At 40.0% G+C, this 24520-nt stretch overlaps 1 protein-coding gene across 4 annotated transcripts in view; it reads right to left on the reverse strand.

The window, feature by feature from the left end:
* Positions 1-24520, reverse strand: part of FBXO30 (F-box protein 30) — a 92813-nt gene that overhangs the window by 12045 nt on the left and 56248 nt on the right. Inside the window, exon 1 of one of the 4 annotated variants that reach the window (XM_084777511.1) lies at positions 2434-2586. The exons of 1 other annotated variant lie outside the window; for it this stretch is intronic. The gene's annotated coding sequence lies outside the window, so the exon portion shown is untranslated. Of the gene's footprint in view, positions 1-1130; positions 1660-1912; positions 2082-2433; positions 2587-24520 lie in introns of those variants that run through there. 2 more of the 4 variants (XM_084777512.1, XM_084777509.1) reach the window with 2 other exon arrangements.

Raw genomic sequence — 24520 nt, forward strand, 5'->3', positions numbered from 1 at the left:
AGATGGCAAGAGGGCGTGGATCTGTGGAGCCGCAGCTTTTGACCTTGAGGCAATTATTCTACTTTAAAAACATTTCAGACCTTCTGAAAGGTTGAGTACAGTTATTTCTGTGTCCAACAGCGTATAAACATAGTTATTACCCCCAAGTGGCTGTACTTCCTTTACACTTATATACAACTACTTCTAAACGTGACTTAAATGTATAGAGCTTACTGAATGCAGTTAGATGAGGAACTATTCTACCCAGTGCTAACATTACCATTCTTAGAAAAAGAGACACCTTTCTGATTAAAAAAACAAAAAACTAGGTTTTAATTGAGGTATACTCATGTGCCACACTTTCCTATTAGTATGCACAATAGACAAGCAACTACTTCAAGTCAAATCCCACCTATCTCATCACAATTAATATGAAATTTAATAATATTTACTCAGTCTTTTTAACTTACATTTTTATATCATTAAATGTGTAAATACAATGACTCTACAAAAAAAAGTCTCTAAGAATAATTCCTTTTATAAAAATAAACAGCAGTCTTAGAAACTTATTTAACAGATTATCCAACAGTCACATTTTAGAAGCATGCTATATCAAATAGTAAACACATTAACTAAAGCCTGTTTGGGTGACCTTAAAGGACCTCTCCAACCATACAAGAAGGGGTAGCAACTATTTTTATACACTATTACTTTTTAAAGTATATTTTATTCAAGTATTTTATATTTTAAAACAAAAAATATAACCCCCCCAAGCCCAAACCTAAAACATTCAGATTCACTGGATTAAAATTAAACACATGGCATATACAGGCAAACTTCAGTTTCCTATACTATTCATAAAACACCTACTTTTTCTAGAATCATACACACACACACACTCTCTCAAAGTGTATGTCACTATGTTAAGTATCAGGTACAAACTAGCCATCTAAGAGGCTTGCAAAACATCATGTCCCCAACTAAAGTTATACAGCAAGAAACAGTGACTAAGCATAAAAAACAGTGATTCAACGAAACTGTATCGGGAACACATGCTTTAGAAAACTCAAACAGGAACACTTCATGCTATTCTTTCTTTTTGCCAGTCAACATGAGGTTGTTTAGGAAAACTTTATGTAAATGTAACTTACTATGTCTGAAATTTAGCAGGAAGCAAATGAAACATCCAAAACTTTTTTGAGACTTCGTTTTGTAAAATCGTTAACCCTCACTGGTACCAGAATGCTCCAAAATAACTTCATCTTGGATCACAGTCAACAAAGCAATCATGGAAGAAAAGGTCAATTCCTTCCCAAGTATCTTTTATCCGGGATTTACCACAGGGCTCAACAGAGGGAGAGGGGAGCAGGACAGAGGCCGCCATCGGGTGGCTTTGATGAATCCCCCGTGCGTTCCAGGTCCTGCTTCCAATCTGGGACTCCACGAGCTGGACCCTACTAATTTGGGGGTGATTCCCCACATCTCCCTTTAAGAGGGGCCAAGGCTAAGCCTCCGCGCCTCTCACTTCCATGAATGGAAAAGTTACCAACTTCGCCCATCCCGCCGAGACAGTTGGAGATGCCTCGCAGTCCTTTAACCCGTTTGCGCCCACACCTCCCAACAAGTTCCTACGAGGCCGACGATGCGAGCCGCGCTTTCCGGGGGTCCACGGGGCTCCCCCGCGCACACGGTGAGAGGGTGGGCTCATCGGGGTCGACGCCCCCCGTGGGCTCAGGGCGCCATTTGCCGCGCGCCTCCAGGGCGGGCCACACAGGCGGCCGGGCGCGGTCCCGCGTCCCGGGCGAGCAGGACACGAGTCGCCTAGCTGCGCCGACTCCGCCGGGCCCGCCGCCCCCTCGGCCCGCGCCGCCCCGGCCGCAGCCCCGCCGCCCGCGTCCCCGCGCCAGCCTCCCCGCGGCCTCGCCGTACTCACCGGCCCGCGCGGCCCCGGCTGCCCTGGCCGTCGCGCCCCGCAGCTCCCGCACCGTCCCCTGCACCGAACCTCGCACGGAGCCCGGCGCGTCCGACTGCTAGGCGTCTCTGCCCCAGCCGGACAGCCGCCTTTTCTCCTCGGCCTCCAACCGCCACCGCCCTCTTCGCGTGCCCCGCCCCGCCCCGCCCCGCCCCGCCCCCTCCCCGGGCCCTGCAAGCAGGCGGACGAGCGGGCGCGCGCGCGCACGGCCGGCGGGGACGCGCACGCCGCCCGGAGGCGACCTGGCGAGGCCGTGCGGGGAATGCTCCAGTGGAGCGCCCTGTGGGGTGCGTCCCGGTCTGTCCCTGAGGTGCTCCCGCAAGGTTCCCACTGTGCTCCCAGCCCCGGTTCGGCCGTCGAACCTTTGAATTTTGTGGAAGGAATCCCAGAGCCCCTGTAACAGGCACTGTGGGAGACGCAGGCCCGAGGAGCGCGACCCGCCCGCCTGCCCGCTCGCTCGCTCGCCCGCCCGCAGCTCGCACCCGCAGGAAATAGGTCAGCTCCGGTTGTCTGTGGTAATTGCCAGCACCTCACGTGCCCGAGCCCTGTGACTCGGTGACCGCTCGGTGCTGTGACCCGTTTCCCCTTGTAAGGGCTCTGCTGCCTGTCAGCCCGTGGAGGGCGGCTTCCGTGGGCGACCCACGCGGCCTCCAGAGGGCGCAGCGCGGCGTCTGGGAAACACCTTCGGACGAAAGCGTGCTCACCCGGTGCTACACACACACAGTGCACGTAGGCGTCCCCGTTACTACTGCCAGGCCCGGGTGAGGGACGGTGATGTCACCGACGCCCACCTGGTCTCAAACCGTCTGGAAGGAAATGTGGCCCTGGCTGGCGGTGGGGCGGGGAAGAAGTAAGAAAGCCCCATTGTGTGGCCCCTCTGGTGACTGCATTTTTACTATCCCCCACCCCCACCTCTGCCTTTTGCTCACTGGATTCACCATCCTGAAGGGTCTGACTCTCAAGACTTTTTCACCTTAGAGACCAGCTATTTCAAATAACACCACCCCCAAAACCTGGAGAACATAGACTCATTTCAGTGTAAAGTTCCAGCTTTTGTTTGTTTTGTTTTAATGAAGAAATTTAGATTTTTGAAATATTGAGTACTATGTGTGGGGTACATAGAAAATTGTGTGTTACTCCGGTTTTGGTTGGTTGGTTTGAGTTGTGTTTTTGTTTTGTTTTCGTCTGACTTGACTGTAGAAGGCAGGCGCTTGTCTTCAGCCCAAAGAGAAAAGTGAAGCAGACAGAAATGGTGGAAGACTTGCTTCTACTGCACTTGGTCATGTTTGGGGTGCGCTTCCTTCCATCACATCCCTTCTCCAAAATAAGGGGGCAGCAGCAGGTAATTTCAAAGGCTCTCTGCAACTTCAACATGCCATGATTAAATGACTGTATTGATTTACTTTGGGGCTTTCTGCTTTTCTAAATCATCTAGGTAACACTAAGTCACCTTCTCCCACCTCAAGCTGAGTGGGAATCAATACAAGCCAGAGACCCGTACCCTTCTATAAGTAGTAACCAGAGACTACCAGGAATTAAATGTCTTCAAATGTTTCCTCAGAAGTATATGTGGAATCTGGTGTAGACTTGGGGAGCAAAGCTACCATTTATGTGGCTTAGCCCCACAGGAGAGCAACCGATACTCTGGCAATTTAAAACAATAAACAAATAAATAGTCAGTAGCAGGTTTGACCTATCTACTGTCCTTAAAGAGAGCCACCCCCCCCTTAAGTTACACTCACATCAACCTAGGAAAAGTATAGATCCCACCACCCACGTCAATTTCATGGTGTTATTCCACAAAAATGATAAAAATCTAGGGGACAGGGACAGTAACTCAGTTGGTGAAGTTTTTGCTGAGCAAGCAGGAGGACCTGTGTTTCATCCCCAGCGCCTACGTAGGAAGCCGGGTGTAGTGGTGGCATGAGAGTTAATGCCCAGGGCTGGGGATGCAACCCCCTCTAGCCTCGGTAATTGGCCCTGAAGAATGGCACCTCAGGTTGACCCTTTTTGTGTATGTTCGACATACACAAAACCTACCTAAAATAAGACTACAGCCATAAAGCCTGTCCACAAGCCTGGATTATAAGAGGGTGAGATTTTTCCAGAGGAAGTTGAGTTGACCTAACAAATTCTGACAAATTGTTCTTCCATTTGTTCAGTGTCAAGGTTAAAAGCACATGAAATTTGAACAGGTTTTCTTGCCCAGCTGGACCACCAGACTGTATTTGGGTAGCCTAGGGCCAAAGCAATTGAAAAGTCGAGACTGAAGTTTAAGTCATTTGCTAATTAAGGAAAGCATCATTGGCCTGAGAGAAGTGTGACTGCATAAGGGCAGCTCTGCAGCTGTGAAGCCACGAGACAATCGGAATTACCAACTGCGACTGTGGTAGGACATGCCTTTCTTCACAGGCCAGTTTGAATCACCTAATACCCTGTATCTAATATTTAACAGCTGTAATTATATTTCCAATACACATTCATTTGAAGTACGGAAAATACGATAGCATCAAATTGCAATTTAGAAGAAACCTCCCAAGGACTAATTTTATAGCCCCAAGGCAACCCTGTAGTTTTAAATAAGTAATTGAAGGAATTTGAATCCACCTGAAATGTTGGGAAATAGAAGATCCAGGTTTTGTCCATATGCACCACAGACCTCTTAAACCATGCTGTAAAAAAAAATAACAGGTGTATCTCAATGGTCCATGTTTTGAGTTAATAAGATTAAACATCAGTACAGTGCCTGGCATACAGAATATATATTCACTCAATAAATGAATTATTCTGCCCCTCTCTGACCCCCCAAATTAAGCCTGCAAAGTGTTGCATTTAGGTGACTAGCGTTTGTTGGTACTCTTGTCTCTGACTCGGGTGGGAATGATAGTCGTTCTTTTTTCATTCAGAAGAAAATTAATATACATTAAATAACTAGGAGAAACCAATTTTAGCAACCCATAAGTGAACTCAATTCAGTTTTCAGCCCTACTGTACTCTTTTGGAGTGGTAGCAAAGGCAGATATGCCATAGTGAAACAAGTGACCTCAGAGTGCGCTCTTAGCAGCAGAGCAACACGCAAAGTTGTTTTAGTCAACCTCTGTTGCAGTTGGCAGTAGAGGAAATAGTAGCTCTGTATCTTCTGGGGGGGTTTGTTGTTGTTGTTTGTTTGTTTTCTTATTAAAGCTTCTGAAAATCCAGCTAGTTACATGAAGGCCATATGATGTTTTTGAATTTTCAAAAACCCCATGTGTGCATGGTGGGAAGGAAGCAGCCTTCACAGCAAAGCTACATCTTTTTAGTGAGTCATACAGAAGATAACATAGAAGTTTGTACTTATTTCTAGGAATACCCTGGTTCTTAAACCATTAGAATGTCATTTTCCTCTAAAACGGATATCCTGTGGGAATAGCTGACTTGTTAATTAGCCCTCAGTCCCTTGGGAAATTCCCTTCTGTATTATAGACTCTAAGACTGCTGTGACCCATGCCTCCTAATAACCACATATTTGTGTAATCTCACCTTGACATTTGTAGGCATTGTAACTTACACATTGTAATCTTATCAATGGGATATGTTAAAAGTCAGTATCCCCTTGATTGACAACATTGTGACTTAGATTGGTTCCCCCTTGTAACTTTTAAGAAACAAGTTATCATGCTGGGAAGCCTACATAATCTGTAATGTAGAGCATCTCCTAGGCAAGTCAGTGAGGAATTTTCTCTCAACTTTTTTCCCAAAGAAGTGAATGCTGCCAGTGGCCCTCTGTGTGAACATGGAAGACAGTCTTTTTTCCAGTTGAGCTTCAGATGAAACCCTGACCCCAGACAGCACCATGAATTACAGCCTCCTAGGAGACTTTTTAGGCCTCAGTAAACCATATCCTGGTCCACAGCATATGTTACATAATGTTTGTCGTTTTAAACCATTAGGTGTGATCATTTGGGGTTTAGCAGTAGATCCTCCATAGTGTACACACTCCGCTATCTACATAGGAAAGGAAAGTACGCTCCCTCCACCTTGACTTCTGTTATTATGAGGGTTAACCTTAAAACAGTGCTAGGCAAAGGTGAGCACTTATCAGTGTGGGTGCGTTTTTCTTAGCCAGGCCCTTGGTGGTAGAAGTTTAGAAGGATGTATGCCAGTGCTGCTTCAAACCAAAGCAAGACGGCTCAAGCCACTCAGTGAAGTAATGGCAGGCTCCAGGACTTAAATACCCTGCCGCGTTCTTCAGATGCTGATCTGCCCCAAAGCCCCTTTCAAACATGCAGAGTGGAGTGAGCTGGCCACTACTCCTAGCCACTTCTCAGTGTAGGCTGTATACAGAAATATCATAAACAATGTGCCTGTTTATTCCTTTCCTCCATGAAGTAACAAATTTTTTTTCAATTTTAAACAAGTGTTTAAAACAAGCAGACGTGTCTGCACTAGGATAAGTTTAGCTTCTCTCCATGTACCAATGGAGGGAAGATGTAGTCAAGAAAGTCATAGGCATCCTTTGGGGCTCAAGCATGAGCGGGGCAGAGAGTATCCAAAAGACCTTCCAGCCTCAGCCTGCTGCCTTGGGAATCACAGGGTAATCACACTGAGCCAGGAGAACTGTACTTGGACCACAAAGCAGGTTCTGCTTTTTGAGCCTGATCTCTGCCTTGGAGTCCTGACATGGACATTGTTCTTTCTTTGCTGTTTTCTTGAGAAAACAAGGTCTTCCCCATAAGAGTCGTATAAACTCATCTGGATAAGTACAGTTAGATGGCACAAATGTTTAGATGGGGAGCTCTGAAAAGGAGACACATAGACAGAGAAGGGAGTGATGTACACACACACACATACAGACATATATGCACAGATATACATATACACACATACACTGGGATTCAAGCCCAAGGCTATGTACATGCTGGAAAAATACCTTACCATTGGGTTAAACCCCATCTCAAGAAGCCCTTAGAGTTTTTAATAACATTTAAAATCATTTTAGACTTTATATAACCAAATTATAACTTTGTCATTCTTGTGTGTCAGTTACTGAGATCTTGTGATTCTGTGTTCATTCTTTTCCAGAAAGACCTGGATTTTCAAGAAAAAAAATATTCTAGCAAATAAGTTGGACCTTAGAGATAATTAGCCCCATCATTCTATAAAGGCAGACATGACATGTCTCTCCAATTTGTAATGTTAATCACTGGCTACAACAGAACAGCTAAGATGTAGTTGCCTGTTTGGCTTTTGTACCACTTTGACACCAAACGCTTTGCTCAAAGGTATAACTACTAGATGGCTGATGCTTCTGTTTTCAGTGTTTACAATATTTTCCTTCATGAACTCTGTAGATTACAACCTAAGTCTGCTGAATTTATTTCATGCAACTGTTTGTTTCTTTTAGCTTATTTCTTAACCAGACTATCACACAAATAATTGAGACTCCTTTATAATACAAGGTTTCATAACACAATCTGAGCAGTTTAAGTCTGTTCTTAACCCAATAAGCTGTTTTGTCTTACTCCCAGCAAACATCCCAGTGGTACGTGCACTTTTGTAGCTTTCCTCAGCTCCAGCTCCTTCCTCTTCAACTTCCTTTTGCCATCTCCATCACACCTTCTCTAACTCCCCCCTTTCCCCCCCAAGCTGGCAGTAAGTCCCAGCCTATTCTCTCCCCTGCTCAACAGTCTGCTGTAAGCAGTTTTATTGACATAGCAGAGGGACAATTAGGGAGCAGAGTTTAATCAGAATTTAAACTAAACAATAACCTTATGCCTACATAAGTCCAATAACGTTATGCCTGTGTAAGTCCTTTCTTAAGGTCTGCTTTTGTAATGTTGTTATACTTGATATGGAGATTGGTGAAAGAACATGGTTCCTTCTAAATAAAACTGAATCTTCTCAAGATGACAATTTTTTATTGCTTTCAAGGTTCAGTATTTAATAGTTTTATTGTTTGAGGATTTCATAGAATGTAGCTTGATCACATTCAGTCCCTATTTCTCCATCCAATTCCTCCCATATCCATCCTACCTCCCTATATTCCCCCAACTTGTCAGCTTGTCCTTTTTTTAAACAACAACAGCAAAAAAAGTTTAACTATCTCCGTATATGGAAATAAGAAAGGGGATAAAAAATTAAAGGAGACATTGGTAATGAAAAGGTTAAAGCACTTGATCCAGAACGCATTCCACTAGCCTCTGGGATTTCTGGGCCAAGGACAAGGAGTTCTGTGAAATGGGAGGGATACCAGTGATGACAGTGGGACAGATAGATCCTAGACGACGAAACAGAAAAACAAGACGCTTTCTTCACACCGGGTTCCGATTGGTGGAACATAGAGACAATTTTTAATGTTGTTGATAGTTACCTCTAAAAGTCACTTGTGGGCCCAGAGACATAATTCAGCTATTAAGAGCACTTCCTACACTTTGGGAAGAACTGGGCAGCTCTTAACCTCCAATTCTAGGGATCCCAGGTCCTCTCTGGCTTCCTCTGGCACCTCATTTACATGCACAACCCCAACTCCACCATATAGACACACACCTATATACATAATTAAGAATAAAGTCTTATCAAGAGTTATCTGTACTCTGATAGTATTTTGCTATATTTGTGACTTAGGGGATAAAGAACTTACTTGTGCCATTTTATATACAAACTCATTTAAATAACAAACCATGCTATAGTAAGGCTCTACCATGAGCCTCATAACAAAGTTTATTTCCCACCACAGGAAATCCTTGAGAATATTTTTGAAAATAAACCATTTAAGCTTTAAATGTTTATCCTTCCTACAAAAGTCAATCAGTATATAATGTTTACTAATAATTCCAATTTCTCTCAATGAATATTCATTAACACCTCATTAATATTAATTAAACATTAGACATAATGACCAGCTGATGAGGCAAAAAGCTATAGATTTTACTGTAATTTAGAAGCATTGAGGAATGAAAGTGCAGTGCAGTTGGAGTCAGACACTGGAATACAAGCAGTTTGAGAATGCACTGTCACAGTGGATGACACAGACTTGTGTTGGCTGGAGAGGCCACACATTTCTCTGACCTCCTCCAACCTGTTTGCCTCTAGCTGTGTGACCGATGTACTTGGCCAAGCTCCTTGGCATGGCTACTGCTGGCTACCTCCTACAATGTTCTGAGCCAAACTGGCCCTGTTGTACTTCATTTGTTGTGGCCCTCTGTGTCACAGCCCTGGTCTTATTCACTCAGCCTCTAGTCGTTCCTGACTCTGCTGTCACTGGAGAAGAGAGGGATGCTGAAAGGCTGCAGATGGTGGCTCATGCCTATAATTCTGATACTCCAAAGCAGGAGAACTATTGGGTCTTTAAATCTAGTCTGCATTACAAAATGAGGTCTAATGTGTCTCTAGCACGCCTCAAACAAACAAAATAATAATAAAAAGGAACACTGGTGGAGAATAAGATTATTAAGTTCTCTAAAGAAAAGATCTTCCTAGATCTTTTAATAGATATGCATTAGTTTCCTTTTTGAATACAATCGTATTTTCAAAAATTTGAAGCAAGAGTGCATGAAATAAAATTCATATACTGCAAGCTGGAGAGATGGAGCAGCAGTTAAGGACACTTGCTGCTCTCCTACAGAGAGAGCTCCAACTGTAATTCCAGTTCCAGGACATCTAATACCCTCTTTTGACCTCCACAGGCACTAGGCACATACATTGTGCAAATACATAAACTCAGACAAAATACACACAAAACATTTAATGAAAAATTGCTAGACATTGTAATATCAAATATAAGGAGAAAGAGATGAACGATACATCAAAGTTTATACCACATTACACTTTTAAGGTTGGCATTGGATTCTTTTTTTTTTTAAGGATTTATTATTATGTATTCCATACTCTGTCTGCATGTACACCTGCAGGCCAGAAGAGGGCGTCAGGTCACATTATAGATGGCTGTATACCACCATGTGGTTGCTGGGAATTAACTCAGGACCTCTGGAGGAACAGTCAGCGCTTAACCTCTGAGCCATCTCTCTAGCCTGACACTGGATTCTTTAGTAAACTTGAGTTAATAATGATTCAGTTTCTCTGGATACCATACTACCCAGGCTAGAAGTAGTGTAGTGGCCAAGTGTCCTGATGAATTCTCAATCAAGGTGCCCACAGATGGACTATAAATTCTCCTGGAACTTGAGAAGCTCCTTATGCACTATGAGTTCCCATATTTGCCTTGTTTACTTTGGCATGTTTTTTTATTTACATTTTTTTTTTCATTAAATAAGGTAAGTCTGTTTTTAAAACATGTGTGATTGGGCGGTGGTGACGCACGCCTTTAATCCCAACACTCGAGAGGCAGAGGCTGATGGATTGCTGTGAATTTGAGGCCAGCCTGGTCTACAAAGCGAGTCCAGGACAGCCAAGGCTACACAGAGGAATCCTGTCTCGAAAAACCAAAACCAAACCAAACCAAAACGTGTGCATGTGTGTGTTTATGTGGCGCCATATGACAACTTTGGGTGTTTAGGCACTGACCATCGCCCTCTCCCTGCTTTTCTGAGATAAGGTGTCTTACTGGCTTCTGTAGCACAGTGATTTCAAAGTCCATGGCTCTTTTTTTTTTTTTTTTTTAAACCATGGTTTTGGAGATTACATTCAGGTCCTCATTCTTGAAAAGCATGTACCTTACCAAATGAGAGATTTCTCTTGCCAGGAAACCTACTTTTAATGGATCATTGCACATTTAAATATTTTTCATTGGGAAAATCTTTTAATACACTTAAAAGTATAAAAAGGTTGGTGTAACAAATTTACACAGCTTCCATGATTGTAACTATATGGACAGTCTTGCTTTATCTGTACCTCTCGGTATATCCACTTATATAATGTTTAGAACCCAATTCCAGCCATGGTGGTGTTTTTTCTGTATATCTAAGAGTAGACATCCTTTGATATTAGCATATCACAATATCTTTATAATTTTTAGGGTTCAGGAATAGCTGCATACTGACCACTTAAACACTCAACTCAGGTTGATGGAAGTTTATTTGAATGCTGAACAAGAACTGACCTGTCAGAGCCATGGTCAGAATTCAGACCATGACACTGGTCTGCTTCTAAGGCAGGCTTTTTATAAGAAAAAACACAATCAGGTAACCAGGTTGGAAGCAAGGGGAAGGACGGCATTATATAATTTTGACCAGTTAAACACAAGAAGAATTGAGGTTTTTTTGTCTGAGCACAGTGTAACCAGGTGGCTAGAAAATGCATTTTAAACTGATTGGTTAGGATTTAGGGTAGGAGAGCCCTTGAGGGCTTTCTGGTTCTCTGGGAATAAGGAACAGAACAGGATGTTGCAGCCTTAACTCTAATAGAACATCACTTATCTTTAACCCAAGTAGAAGATGCATTTATCATCTATTGTTTTATTTAAGCAGCAAGCATGGAACCTTCATGGTTTCAGGTACATAGAGCCTAAGAACTTGAACTTAATTTCACCTTATATTCACAATGGAGACTTGAATGCTTAGAACTGGTGTTAACAAAAGAGCTACAGTTATGTTAGGAATTAAAATAAGTCTCAACAGAGGAGCTATAGAGTTTAAGCAAGTTAAGCAGGTTACAACAATAACTCATACAAGCATCAGGTCAATGTTTATATATTTGCAATTGCTTTATATAATATTCAGATTTTTTAAAATCAAACAAATTAATCCCCTGTGTTATAAATAGTTGATTTGTGCCCCAATTTTTATGTGAATTATAATTTTCATAGTGCTACAACTACCACTGTAGGCATACTTTTTAAACCTATTTTTATTTTGGTTTCTTATATCTCTTTCTCCCTTCTCCACCCCAATCCCTACCAACATGCCAACACCAGGTAGTAGAGAAAGAAGGTTAGTGGGGAAAGGGGGTATGTTTTGTTTTTTCTTTGTTTGCTTGGTTGGTTTTTGGCTACTTCCTGCTGCTTAGGGTCACAAGAATCCTTGGAAAAATACCAATCTCTGTCTTCAGGATATTCAGCCAGCAGCAGCAAGCAGCAGCTTTTTCGTCCTCCAGCCATCTCCTCCAAGAGTTCTCCTCCCAGCCCTCCTTCCTCTTTTCCTCTGGGCTTTCATATTTATACCCTTTCAGAATCCACACAAGATGTTTTCCAGCTGTCAAAAATCATGCCTCCTACACAAGACAGTCTCCTGCTGGCAAAGATCATGTGTCCTCTCAGAAGGCTGTTGCCAGCTGTGAGCAAACTAGAGCAACTTCTATATCCCACACCTGGGGTTAAAACAAAAAATGTTTACATAACATAAGTGAGTTTTTAATGAAACCAAAACTTCCACAGCATACCACTTAAACATCTAAGTTTCAAGAAAGATGTGCTCTTGGAATTGCCATCACAACCAAAACAGAATATTTTCTTTTTTTTTAATTTTTATTTTTTTAAAAAAACAGAAAATTTCTATCATCCCTAAAACTTCTCCTGAACCCCTTGTTGTTAGTCCTCCCCATCCTCAAGCTCTGGCAAGCACTAAACTGTTGTTACCCCTATGGTTTTGCTTTTTCCTGTTAAGCCAGTAGAGCCATATGACAGACTTCCTTTGAGCATGGCTGCTTTCATGTAGCACAAGGGATGTTGTTCCCTGCATTCGCAATTCCTCCCTCCCTATTCTAGGTAGTGCTCCATGTTATGGATGTGCCCCATTTGTCTCATCATCAACCTACTGAAACTTTTGATGGTTTTAGCCTGGGAAGTTAAGTGTAATTGCCCTTCTTAGGATCCATGTATAAACTTTCAAATATTTTAACTTAGGGAACTATCTAAGGATATGCCTTCTGGATTATATGTTAAGTATGTGTTCAGCATTATCAGAAGCAACTAAAGTATCATTCTACAGTGTGCTATTTTGTGTCCTCACAGAAACATATGAAAGTGTCAGTCATTTTTGACTATCAGAATTAGGTACTGTCAGATGTCTTTTTCTTTTATTCTTAAATATCATAATAGAAGGTAATGCTATCTAAATTTGATTTTGATTCAAATTCTTTTAATAAGTAATGATGAATTATTGCATTGCTCATTTGGTCTTCAGATCTTTTCTCTTAGTGGAGTCTATTTGCTTGCCTATGTTTTGTGGATCAGTTTTGAATTCATATATTCAGGATAAAAGTCCATTCATTAGATATGTTTTGAAACTACTTCTAGTCTATAATTAGTTTTGATTCTCCTAATACTGAGTTTTGAGAAGCAAAAATTTTTAGTTTTGATGAAAGTCAATATAATCTCTCAGTTTTCTTTTTAAAATATCTCCTTAAAATGTCTTTATTGAGGGGCTGGAGAGATGGCTCAGAGGTTAAGAACACTGCTGTTCTTCCAAAGGTCCTGAGTTCAATTCCCAGTAACCACATGGTGTCTCGCAACGATCGATAATGAGATCTGGTGCCCTCTACTGGTGTGCAGGTGTACGTGCAGGCAAAACACTTAAATAAATAAATACATCCTTAAAAAATGTGTTTATTGAAAAAAACCAAATTGCATAGTACAAATTATAGTTGGTTGATGTGTCTCTCAAGTTTTTACAACCCTCTAGATTCCTCTTCTCTCTTTCTTCTTTTTAACACCTTTAAAATTTTTGTTTATTAAAATAACCAGACTCAGCTGGGATTGCTGGCCACCCAGTAAAGATCTTGCTGCATAAGCATGAAGACTTGAGTTCCCACCCTATCATCCATGTAAAAAGATGATTTTGGTGGCACACACTTGTAATCCCAGAACTGGGGAAACAGAGACAAGGGATCTCGGGTTTACCAGCTGAGATTGATCAGTGAGCTCCAAGTCCCATTGTTTGCCAAACAAACATCAGGCCTTAGACCAAACCCCCAGAATCCACAGAAAGCAGATGCAAATGTGTGATTCTGGTGCTCATAGTATAAACGGATAGGTGAGATAGGAGTCCCTAGAAGATAGGCCAGCTAGCTCAATATACAGATGGGAGAACAGGAGAGACTGTATCAAGCAAGGTAGAAATAGAGAACATCCCAAGTGCACACGCACACGCACATATGCACACACACACATACACCATATACACACAAACAGATAATATAAAGGGCAGCCAGCTTCTGAGGAATGACACCCTAGGTTGAATTTTGACCACCACATGTGTGCATACACACACACACACACACACACACACACACACACACACACACACACCAACAAACATTTATACATAGGACTATTAAGACATACTGCATGCACATACAGTATGCACACACATACAAATGAAATGTAACTAGGTTTGTCTAATGGAGTTGCCCTTAATGTACAGATTGCTGATTGCCTATCGTGCATGTATTTACTGAAAACTGGGAATTAGTCATAGAGATTTAATGACAATTATTTATTAGCAAAAATATTTCATAGGTTTCTTGAACTAGTTGACATAATGTGTGATAATTAGACTAGGGAATACTGGTGGTCATTGAGAACAGTTTAACAAATGCTATAATAAAATATTGTTCATTGTTGAAATTTTAATCTATCATATTTTAGATGACATTCTAAACAGCTTATTGGGAAGACTAGTCTTATCTCAGTGTTTCTGTTTCTCATGAGGTTACTATAGTTCTAAGACAGGAAATAACTTATCTATAATCATATGTAGTCAAGAAGTCAAGGACTTGTGTGACTTTGTATCTCATGTCCTTTACATTAGGAAATGGCGTTTCCCTATCAACTCTGGCCATCAATTGAATCATTTGAAAAAGTTATAATTAGTAAAATGGACATGGTTCTTCTCTGTACAAGTTTACAGCACAGGCAGCAATGGACATGAAGGGCATAGTAACATAAATATGTAGATATCACTACCTGTAATAAATGCTCTCTTACTTTTGTTTTATATGTACTTTATAACACTTTATCAAATATTCTTATATTTATTTAGCCTAGTTCTCTATCTCCCCATTATCATTTCATGAGACTTATAATGTCACAAAAATGAGTATATTTCCCATCCTTTGGAATTGGAAATATCTTCCCCAGCACATGTATAGCCACTATTTAACATCAATAAAAATGCAAATTATCATGAAATATATTTATTTGCTAGAGTGATTACTAGTCTTCTGCATATATCCATTCTTTATTTCAAAGAACAGAATTTTATTATCTTTAAAACTTACCTAGTCAGAATATGCCAATATCTCAGCAACCAGAGAAGAATGAAAATATATGTTCAATAAGTAGAATAAGTAGCTGAAATGTGGAACAGTGCTCAGAGTGTATATACACATTTTCCTTCCTCAGAGGGTACAATTCTAAGTACTTAAAACCTACATTCTCAGGCTGGGCGTGGTTGTGCACGCCTTTAATCCCAGCACTGGGGAGGCAGAGGCAGGCAGATCTCTGAGTTCAAGGCCAGCCTGTTCTACAAAGAGTTCCAGGACAGCCAGGGTTATTACACAGAGAAACTCTGTGTTGAAAACAAGCAAAAAACAACTCCCCCTAAATTCTCCTGCTTTATACATGGTACTTTTGAATGTAGCTTCTAATATCTTTAGCAACTACAGATGACCCTAGGTACTGTAATAGATTAGAAATAAATACAGACACAAAAAGAAGAAAGAAGTACTTGTCTAAGAGTCTAATGGAAGAGGAACCAATAGAAGACTGCAAACAAATTCTAATTTAAAAAAATCTATGTAGTGTCTGTACATTTTTGGTTTTTGTCATTCCTGCCAGAAATGCTATCTTGGATATTTATGATAACACTGCACATGGAAGAAAAAATTGACATGACAAGTGCAGTCTGTTAAATTACATAAGAAGCATGTGCATATAATGAAATTTTTATTTAAAACCAGTGAAATGTCTCAGTGTGTAAATAATTCTCTCATAAGCCCAAAGGCCTGAGTTGAACCCGGGAATCCACATAAAGATAGAAGGAGAGAAAAGACTCCCAAAAGACTCTGACCACTACACATATCATACACACATATTAATAAATACAATAAAATTTTGGGTAGGAGAGCTAATTCAGTGGTTAAGAGCAAAGAGAACCTGAGTTCAATTCTCAGCACCAATGCCAGCCAGCACTTAACTTCTTGTCACTCTAGCTTTAGGGGATCTGACACCATTTTCTGCCAGATACACATGGCAGATGCATGCATGCATGCACACAATCTTTTAAAAACTCATGAGGAGCAGGGACAATTGTCCCATTTAACAGAACAAAACTGTTATCTTTGTTACACGATATTTTAGAATATTTAAGTTTTAAAGATTTCTATATGGTCAAATTCTTTTGGAATGATATGATTGAATCAGTAATTCATAGAGTCTTGGTTAATTCATTTCTGTTGACATAGATCCCCTAGGACCTCTCAATTCAAAGTAGTAATCACCTTTACTGACTCACTGCCTTTCCAGCAAGGGCACAGAATGTGGAGTATCTATTTATAGGCAGGGGACGCTCCATTCTCATACTTTAGAGCCAACATTCTCTCATACTTTAGAGCCAACATTCAAGAGTGACTACTACTGTAACCCAGACAGTGGCTGTTTCTTTATAAGGAGTAGTCTGGCATTAGGCAAAACTAGTTTATATCTGGATTATTCCTATATCTCTCTCATGCTTCTCAACAACATTCTAATATCATGCTTTATTTGATTTAATAAGAATATGTGGTCCAAGGAAAATTATCTCAGTATAAATGATGACTTTCCTGTGAATAGGGACACTTTAGTCATGAAACTGCCAGCAGACATAAAAATGTATTGGAAATGGTAAACTAACTTCCATTCTTAAGTCGTATCAGTAAGTTGACACAGTGGTTATGCTCTTTGTATGCATGTTGCCTTGACATAGCAATCAGTAAATAAAGCATGTTTACATAGAACAGTAATATCCCTTGACCAATGTCAATAATCCCAATTTTAAATTCAGTTTAACATCCAATACTATAGAACTTTAGTTTGGTGAATGAATTATTTAAAATTTAAGACAATTTCAGTTTGATGTCCAATACTATAGAACTTTAGTCTGGTGAATGAATTATTTAAAATTTAAAACACAGGCAGTTCTCTGGGCATTTCTTTTGTGACTTACTGGCCACTGGCCCATAGACACAGGCCTCTCAAAAGTGAGCCAGGATAAATTAAAATGGGCTTATGTTTATATGTGTCCATTAGTGTATTTTCTTTGATAAATGTCTCTTTAAATCATTGTGTAACATTGATTGGATTGTTGTTTGTGTTTTTGTTTGTTTAAAGTTAAAAATGTTTCTCAAGGTACATAATCTCTACTTATGATTATATAAAACATAATACAATTATAGTGATGGAGAAAGGAACTATATATTCCATGGGTGTTGCTGAAATTCCTTCCCATTAAAGACATAAACAATGCCGACTCCTCCTCCTATGGTTCCAATAATGAATTGATATATGATTTCACCAAAGTTTACTCTGGGAATCAATAATAATTGGACTTCCATACAACACACAAGTGAGGGTTTATTTGCAGGTGTAGGGGGTCATCCCCCATGAAGATGACACTGGAAAATAGTTACCCAGCAGAAACCATGACTTTCTCATAGTTGAGCTGCATATATGGAGTCCCTATACACACACACACCCGCATTCCCTGGCCTCCATACTCTAACCCTCCCTGAGGCCACATGCAATTAGGGGAAAATAACACCCAACAGGTAGTATGGAATGGCTGGATGATCTTGTGAGGGTCCTGTGATCCTCCTTGCCCTTCCTTCTATGAGGAAGATAGTAGGCACAATGAACTCACAAAGATGGCCGCTTGGCCTGGAGGATAGTGAAGTACAAAAACAGCTACAATAGATTTCTGGCAAGAACTTACATAGATATACATGAAACAACTTTATCATCATATTGTAGCACCTTAACAAAATTTGTTACGTTATTTATTGCTTTCCCTCGGAAAATGGTTACCTATTTCTAAATTCAGTGTATTATGTCACTTTGTTCACTGATCTTGACATACCTGAAAAATATCTCCTTTTGATAGAGTCTGGGTATTCTCATATATTTGGGGCAATATTTTTGTGTTGAAACAGGCTTTCATATATATTGCCTTGTAATTTTTTTATCAATTGAAATTGTTGATAGTTCTTATTTATGAGAATATTGAGGGCTTTTAGACCATTATATTTTAAGGGTAGTCTTGGTTTTATCATGGAAGTTCTTTCACTCATTTCTAAAAGTGAGTAGAATGATTTCCTGGAAGGGTCTTTCAAAGTCTTTACTTTTCACATAGAATTCTTGTCCTAGCACTTCTCTACAAGAATAATACAATTGTTTCCTTAGTTGGCAAAGTAGCTAGTTGCCTGCCGGTGAGTACATTCTTAACCTCTTTGTCATTTAAGTCTATTAAAAGCTAAGCCAAGGGAACAATGTCCATGAAGTATTCTTCAAATGGGCATTTCATCTATTCCGTCAGAATTTATTCCCACTATGTCTGAGAAGTTAGGTATCTTATACTATCAGTCAATAGAATAAATTAGAAAATAAAGAACATACTTCCAGAATATATTGTTTTAGCCTCTGAACTCCATTTGTTGTGGTGCCTTGTGCTTGTCTGCTCTCTCCTGTCCTGTGCATCACCCTGTGGAACTCGTATCATGTATGTTAACCTTTTACTTCTGATGCTAGTGTACAGTGAATGGAATTACTTGAGATGCTGGATTTCTTTTTATTTTTATGGATACCATGAATTATATTAGTCATCAGATTACCTACATTCCGTTGTCACAAAGTAAAAACTATAATTCAAGTTCTTATATGGCCTAGAAGTTTCCATTTAGCTCATTTCTACTTTTAGGATTTGTTTTTGTTTTTTTGTTTTTCACCATGTGTTTTGTTTCTGTTTTCCTCTCAGTTAAGCTGTAGTTAATAATCTCTTGGTGCTTTTTTGGTAACTTGTTGGTATGTTTTATAAATCCCCTTAATTATCTTAAAGGTCCTTTTCAATCACATATTAATAAATACAGATTTTAATTAGTCAGTTATCAAAATGTTCAATCCATTGTGTATAGACTTTAACTGTTGTCATTTCTGCATTTCAAAGACACTAAGCAAAACAGTATTGTGGAGTATAGGTACTGGTTGTTCTCCCAACCACTTCTTTCTTTATTCTAAAGAATACAATTTCTCTCCCTAGAAACTGTTCCTCTCTCCATGTGTTCTCTGTCTCCGGGAAATATGGAGTACTACCGGGATGAACAAGGAAACCCTGCTGTTCTGATCATTGTCCCTGGAAGCATTGCTTTGATTGCTCCTTGGTTTGAGAAGGGAAGGGTGTACTGGAGGGCAGTCTTCCTATGATGGAACTGAAAACTGCCAGTGATCGTATTCCTGCCACATGGAAAGAACCTGGCTTAAGTTTGAGAAAAGCTGGCACAGAACAGAGACAGAAAAGAAGAAAGAAAAATATGAGAAACAGATCTGGCATTACGCAGGGTCCCAGTACTGCTGGTTCTTGAGAATCAGCACTGAAGTTGCCTTTCAGATGCTTTACAGCAGTGGTTCTCAACCTTCCTAAGGCTGTGACCTTTTAATACTATAGTTCCTCATGTTGTGGTGACCCCAACCCTTAAGTTATTTCATTGCTACTTCATAACTAGTTTTCCTAGTGTTATGAATCATAATGTAAATATCTGGTATGCAGGATATCTGATATGTGACCCAAAAGGGATCTCATCCCACAGGTTGGGGACCACTACTGTAGATGTTCATCCTCTTCTTCAGATGTGAGATAAATTCACTTCCCTTTTCTGTAAATGCAATCGTAATGTTTGTCACTTACTCTCAAGTCTTTGCTGAGATTTGTTTGGTCCTGGTCCTCATCAGCTTCAACACTTTAAAGATGGGAATTAATCTTCTTGGGAAGACTATATCTGCCTCCAGTGTTTATTTAAAGAAAAGCAATGTTGTCTGTTATATATCTCACATATGAATCATTTTAGCTTTATCTTTCATGTCAGTGTTATAGACATTTGTCAGGAACATCATACTCAAATTTTTGTTCTCTTGGTTGCATCAAATGATAGACTCAGGCAACAGCTACTGGAGATTTAGGAACTTGGAAGTTAGCATTTTACACATTGTTTTATCTCTATGTCTATATTAATTACTTTTCTATTACTGAGATAAAACATCATAACCAAAGTAACTTACAAAAGAATTTAATTTGATTTATGGTTCCAGAGGGTTAGAACCCATGATTATAACTTGTCTTTTGCTACTTTATGGTTCTTTTTTCTTCCACCCTTTTCCACCCCCTTTCTTTCACCCTTTCAACCCCCTAACACTAGATAAGAGAGAAAAAAGGATAGAGAGGAAAGAAAAGAGATCTCTCAATAAAGTCCAGAGTTAGAAAAAGGGGCAACATTCTCATTAAACCACTTTCTTCTGATTAGGGGCATTGAGTTACTTGAGCTAAGTTTGATCTTTGCAGTCAGGATATCTAATTTCTTCTTCTTGAACAATAACTTCTAACAAACCTAACAACTGCTATCACCACCATCCCTACCTCCTTCTGGGCCCTAGCATTTATATACCCTCTGAAAAGTCCCCAGAATTCCAAATGTCATACAATCACAGAAACTATCTGCCGCTGTCTAAACCACACCTCCACCAGAGCACGAGGCAAATCATAGTCAGCTGCTGTTGACAGTCTAAAACAGCCCCATATCCCACACCTGGGAATAAAACATATTCTTATATTTTTTTGTTTTGTAAAGAAACCAAAATTCCAAAATTGTCACTAGACATGATAGCAGAGCGAAGGCATGGCAGCAGGAGTAAAAGCTGAAAACTCACATCTTGATCCACAAACAAAAAGTTAAGACAACTAAGTAGAAATGGTATATGGTTTTTGAAACCTAAAAGCCTGTCCCCAGTGATAAACTTCCTCCAGCAAAAACATACCTCTCAGCTCCTTAAACACTGCCAACAGCTGAAGACCAAGTAGTCAAATTCCTGAGACATATGGGAGACATCTCATGCCAATCACAATATCTATATCAAATAAACAGAAAAAATACTACCTGAGTGTGTGGAGTGAAAAAGAATATAATTTTAGGTCAAGCAGTTTCAGTTCTTCTTGGTGTATAACTAAACCAAGTTCTCCCATCTCTCCCAGTTTTACCCTAGGTATCTTGTAAATTAATAGCAACCACTTCACAATGCTATTGCAGAAAATATGGGTAAAGCTCTGAGGCTTTGGCATCATGTACATATAATAGCCTGAACATCTCTAACCTCCAACACCAAAATGCTCCAAATTTGAAATTTTCCAGTGTGACATGATGCCATAAGTGGAAAATTTCACACCTTTCTGTGATTGAGTAGAGTCAAAACACAGAGATACTAAAAGTATTGCGTAAAGTTATCCTTAGGTTGTGCTTGATAGCACACACTATAATTCCAGCACTTGGGATGCAAACGTAACAGAAATGATAAATTAAAGAAACCTGATTTATATAGCTATTTCAATTCCAACCAGGGATACCTAGCAAGATGCTGTCTCAAGAACAACAACAACAACAAGAAAAAAATCAACAAATGCCTCAGGCTACTTATATAAAGTAGTTCAAACACATCATATTTAAACTTGGAATTCATCCCCAAGATATCTTACTACATATGCATAAATATTCCAAAAAAGGATAAACACAAACATCTGTAGTCCTAAATAAGGGAAGCCCAGGCTATCGTAAGTGGGGGCCATTGTCATTATGTGGATCCCTGTGGAAAGACCTTTCCAAGATCAGAAATTCGATTTGAGTTTTCATTCAGAATACATATCCTCCCAAAATATATATACACATAAGCTGGATCTGTGACCTATGTATAACCATCAATGATTTCATCACCTGTAAAAAATACCCACACAATATATGCTTTGGGATTTGTTCAAGGGAAGAAAAAAATGATATTTATGAACTATTTATTTTTTTAACATATGAACTCATCTTGTCTTTCTCTGCCTCTCCCCCCACCCCCTCTCTCTGTTTATGTAGTTTGTATGGTTCCTTCCAACTGTTTTTAAATTAATTTATTTATTCATCTTACATCCTGATTGAAACCCCTCTCTCTTCTCCTTCCATACCATCCTCTCTCCCTCTTCCCCATTCCCTTCCCCTATTCCTCAGAAAAGGGAAGCCCCACACACCCCAGCTCATCAAATCACATCAGGATTGAATAAGTCCTCTTCCCCTGTGGCCTCCTGAGGCAGCCCTGATTGGGGGGGGGGTGATCAGAAACAGCCCCTGTCCCCATTACTAGGAGACTTATATGAAGCCTGAGCTCCCCATCTGCTACATCTGTGTAGGGGGCCTAGATCCAGTGTATGCATGGTCTTTTGTTGGTGCATCAGTCTCTGCAAGGCCCTCTGGGTCCTGGTTAGTTGACTCTGTTGGTCTTCTTTTGGAGCTCCTGTCCCCTCTGGGTCCTTCTATCCTTCCCCTGACTTTTCCACGAGACTCCCTATGTTTTGCCTAATGTTTGGCTGTGTTTGGATATTCCCTCAATCTCTGCTCTATTTTTATCCATGCACATATTGTAGGCAGGGTAAATTTTGGGTCAGAGTTCTTGTGGGTGGGTTTGTGTTCCCCTCCTTCTAGTAGGAGTTCTGTCTACTTACAGGGTGTACTCTGTAGTCTCCATGACCCCTGCTAGGAGTCTCAGCTAAAGTCACCCCATACCCTTCCAGAAGCTTAGCCTGACTTGGGTCTCCAGCTTGTTACAGAGATACCCCTCCCTGCCTGTGGTTGCTCTTCTTTCTTCAGGTCCTCTGTCCTTCTGCCCCCACTCTACCTAGGTTTGCTCTCCATGCTCATTTCTCTCTGTGTTCCCTCTCCTACCTTGTCCTTTCTTTTCAACCACTTCTCCTGTCTATTCTATTACCCCTTTTGTGTGAGATTTTTCATCTTCCCTTTGAACCTCCTTGTTACTTATTTTCTTTGGGTCTGTGAAATATAGTATGTTTATTCTGTACTATATGGCTAAAATCCATTTATAAGTGAGTGCATACCATATGTGTCTTTCTGGGTCTGGTTTATCTCACTCAGAATGATCTTTTCTAGTTCCATCCATTTGCTTGCAAATTTTATGATTTCCTTGGTTTTAACAGCTGAGTATTATTCCATTGTGTAAATGGACAACAGCTTCTTTACCCATTCTTCGGTGAGACATCTAGGTTGTTTCCAGATTCTGGTTATTATGAATAAGGCTGCTGTGAACATAGTTGAGCAAGTGTCTTTCTTGTATGGTAGAGTATTGTTTGGGTATATACCCAGAAGTGGTACAGCTGGTTCTTAGGGAAAAGCTATCCCCAATTTTCTAAGAAAGGCTCAGATTGATTTCCAAAGTGATTGTACAAGTTTGTACTCCCAGCAGCATTGAAGGAGTGTTCCCCTTTCTCCATACCATGTGCTGTCACTTGAGTTTTTGACGTTAGTTATTCAGATAGGTATAAGATGAAATCTGAGGGTTGTTTTGATTTGCATTTCTTTGATGATTAAGGACGTTGAGCATTTCTAGTGCTTCTTGGCCGTTCAATAGTCCTCTGTTGAGGATTCTGTTTATCTCTGTACCCCATTATTTAATTGGATTATTTGGTTTGCTTAGTTTTTTTTTTTTTAGTTCTTTATATATTTTGGATATTAGCCCTTTGTCTGATGTAGGATTGGTGAAGATCTCCCAATCACTAGACTGCCATTTTGTTCTGTTGATGGTGTCCTTTGCCATACTTGATCTTTTCAATTTCAAGAAGTTCCATTTATTAGTTGTTGATCTTAGAGTCTAAGCCCTTGGTGTTCTGTTCAGGACATTGTCTCCTGTGCCAATGAGTTCAAGGCTTTTCTCCATTTTCTCTTCTAATAAACGTGGTGTATCTAGTTTTATGTTGAGATCTTTGTTCAACTTGGAATTCAGTTTTATGTTGGATGATAAATATGGGCCTATTTGTATTTTCTACATGTAGACATCCAGTTACACCAGCACCATTTGTTGAAGATAGTTTTGGCTTTTTGTCAAAATTCAAGTGTCTGTAGTATGTGGGTTTCTTTCTTCCTTACTTTTATGTAATTCCTTATTATTTATTCTCCTCTTACAAAACACACTTGGGCAAATAAATATAAAATGGTATATGTTGTATTTAGAAATGGCCAAAGCCATACTTGGTACTCCTCACAGGAAACATTAATAAAATCCTCAGAAAATGCTCATCCTTCCCACTGACCACCTTTTATTTATTTTTTTTAAAAGGTCAATTATTTTAGTTCTCCACAATTCTTAACAATGAATTATCAAAGAAGTAATAGAGCACTACTTAGAGACAAAGACATACATGTATGCACAAACACACACAATACGATGTTGCCCAGAAACTCCAACTAATGAATAATACAAGATTAATTTCCTAGGTGGCATATCACAACTCTCAAGAAGTGCGATAAACACCAGAAAGCCCATAGCCAAGAGCTTGTACAGTCAGAACATACATCAACATACAGTCAGAATCCTGTGATTCCTATGACCCTGACAGGCATCAGAGTCAGTGA

This window comes from Acomys minous, assembly GCF_964271855.1.
Source record: "Acomys minous genome assembly, chromosome: 3".
In the NCBI taxonomy this organism is placed as follows: Eukaryota; Metazoa; Chordata; class Mammalia; order Rodentia; family Muridae; genus Acomys; species Acomys minous.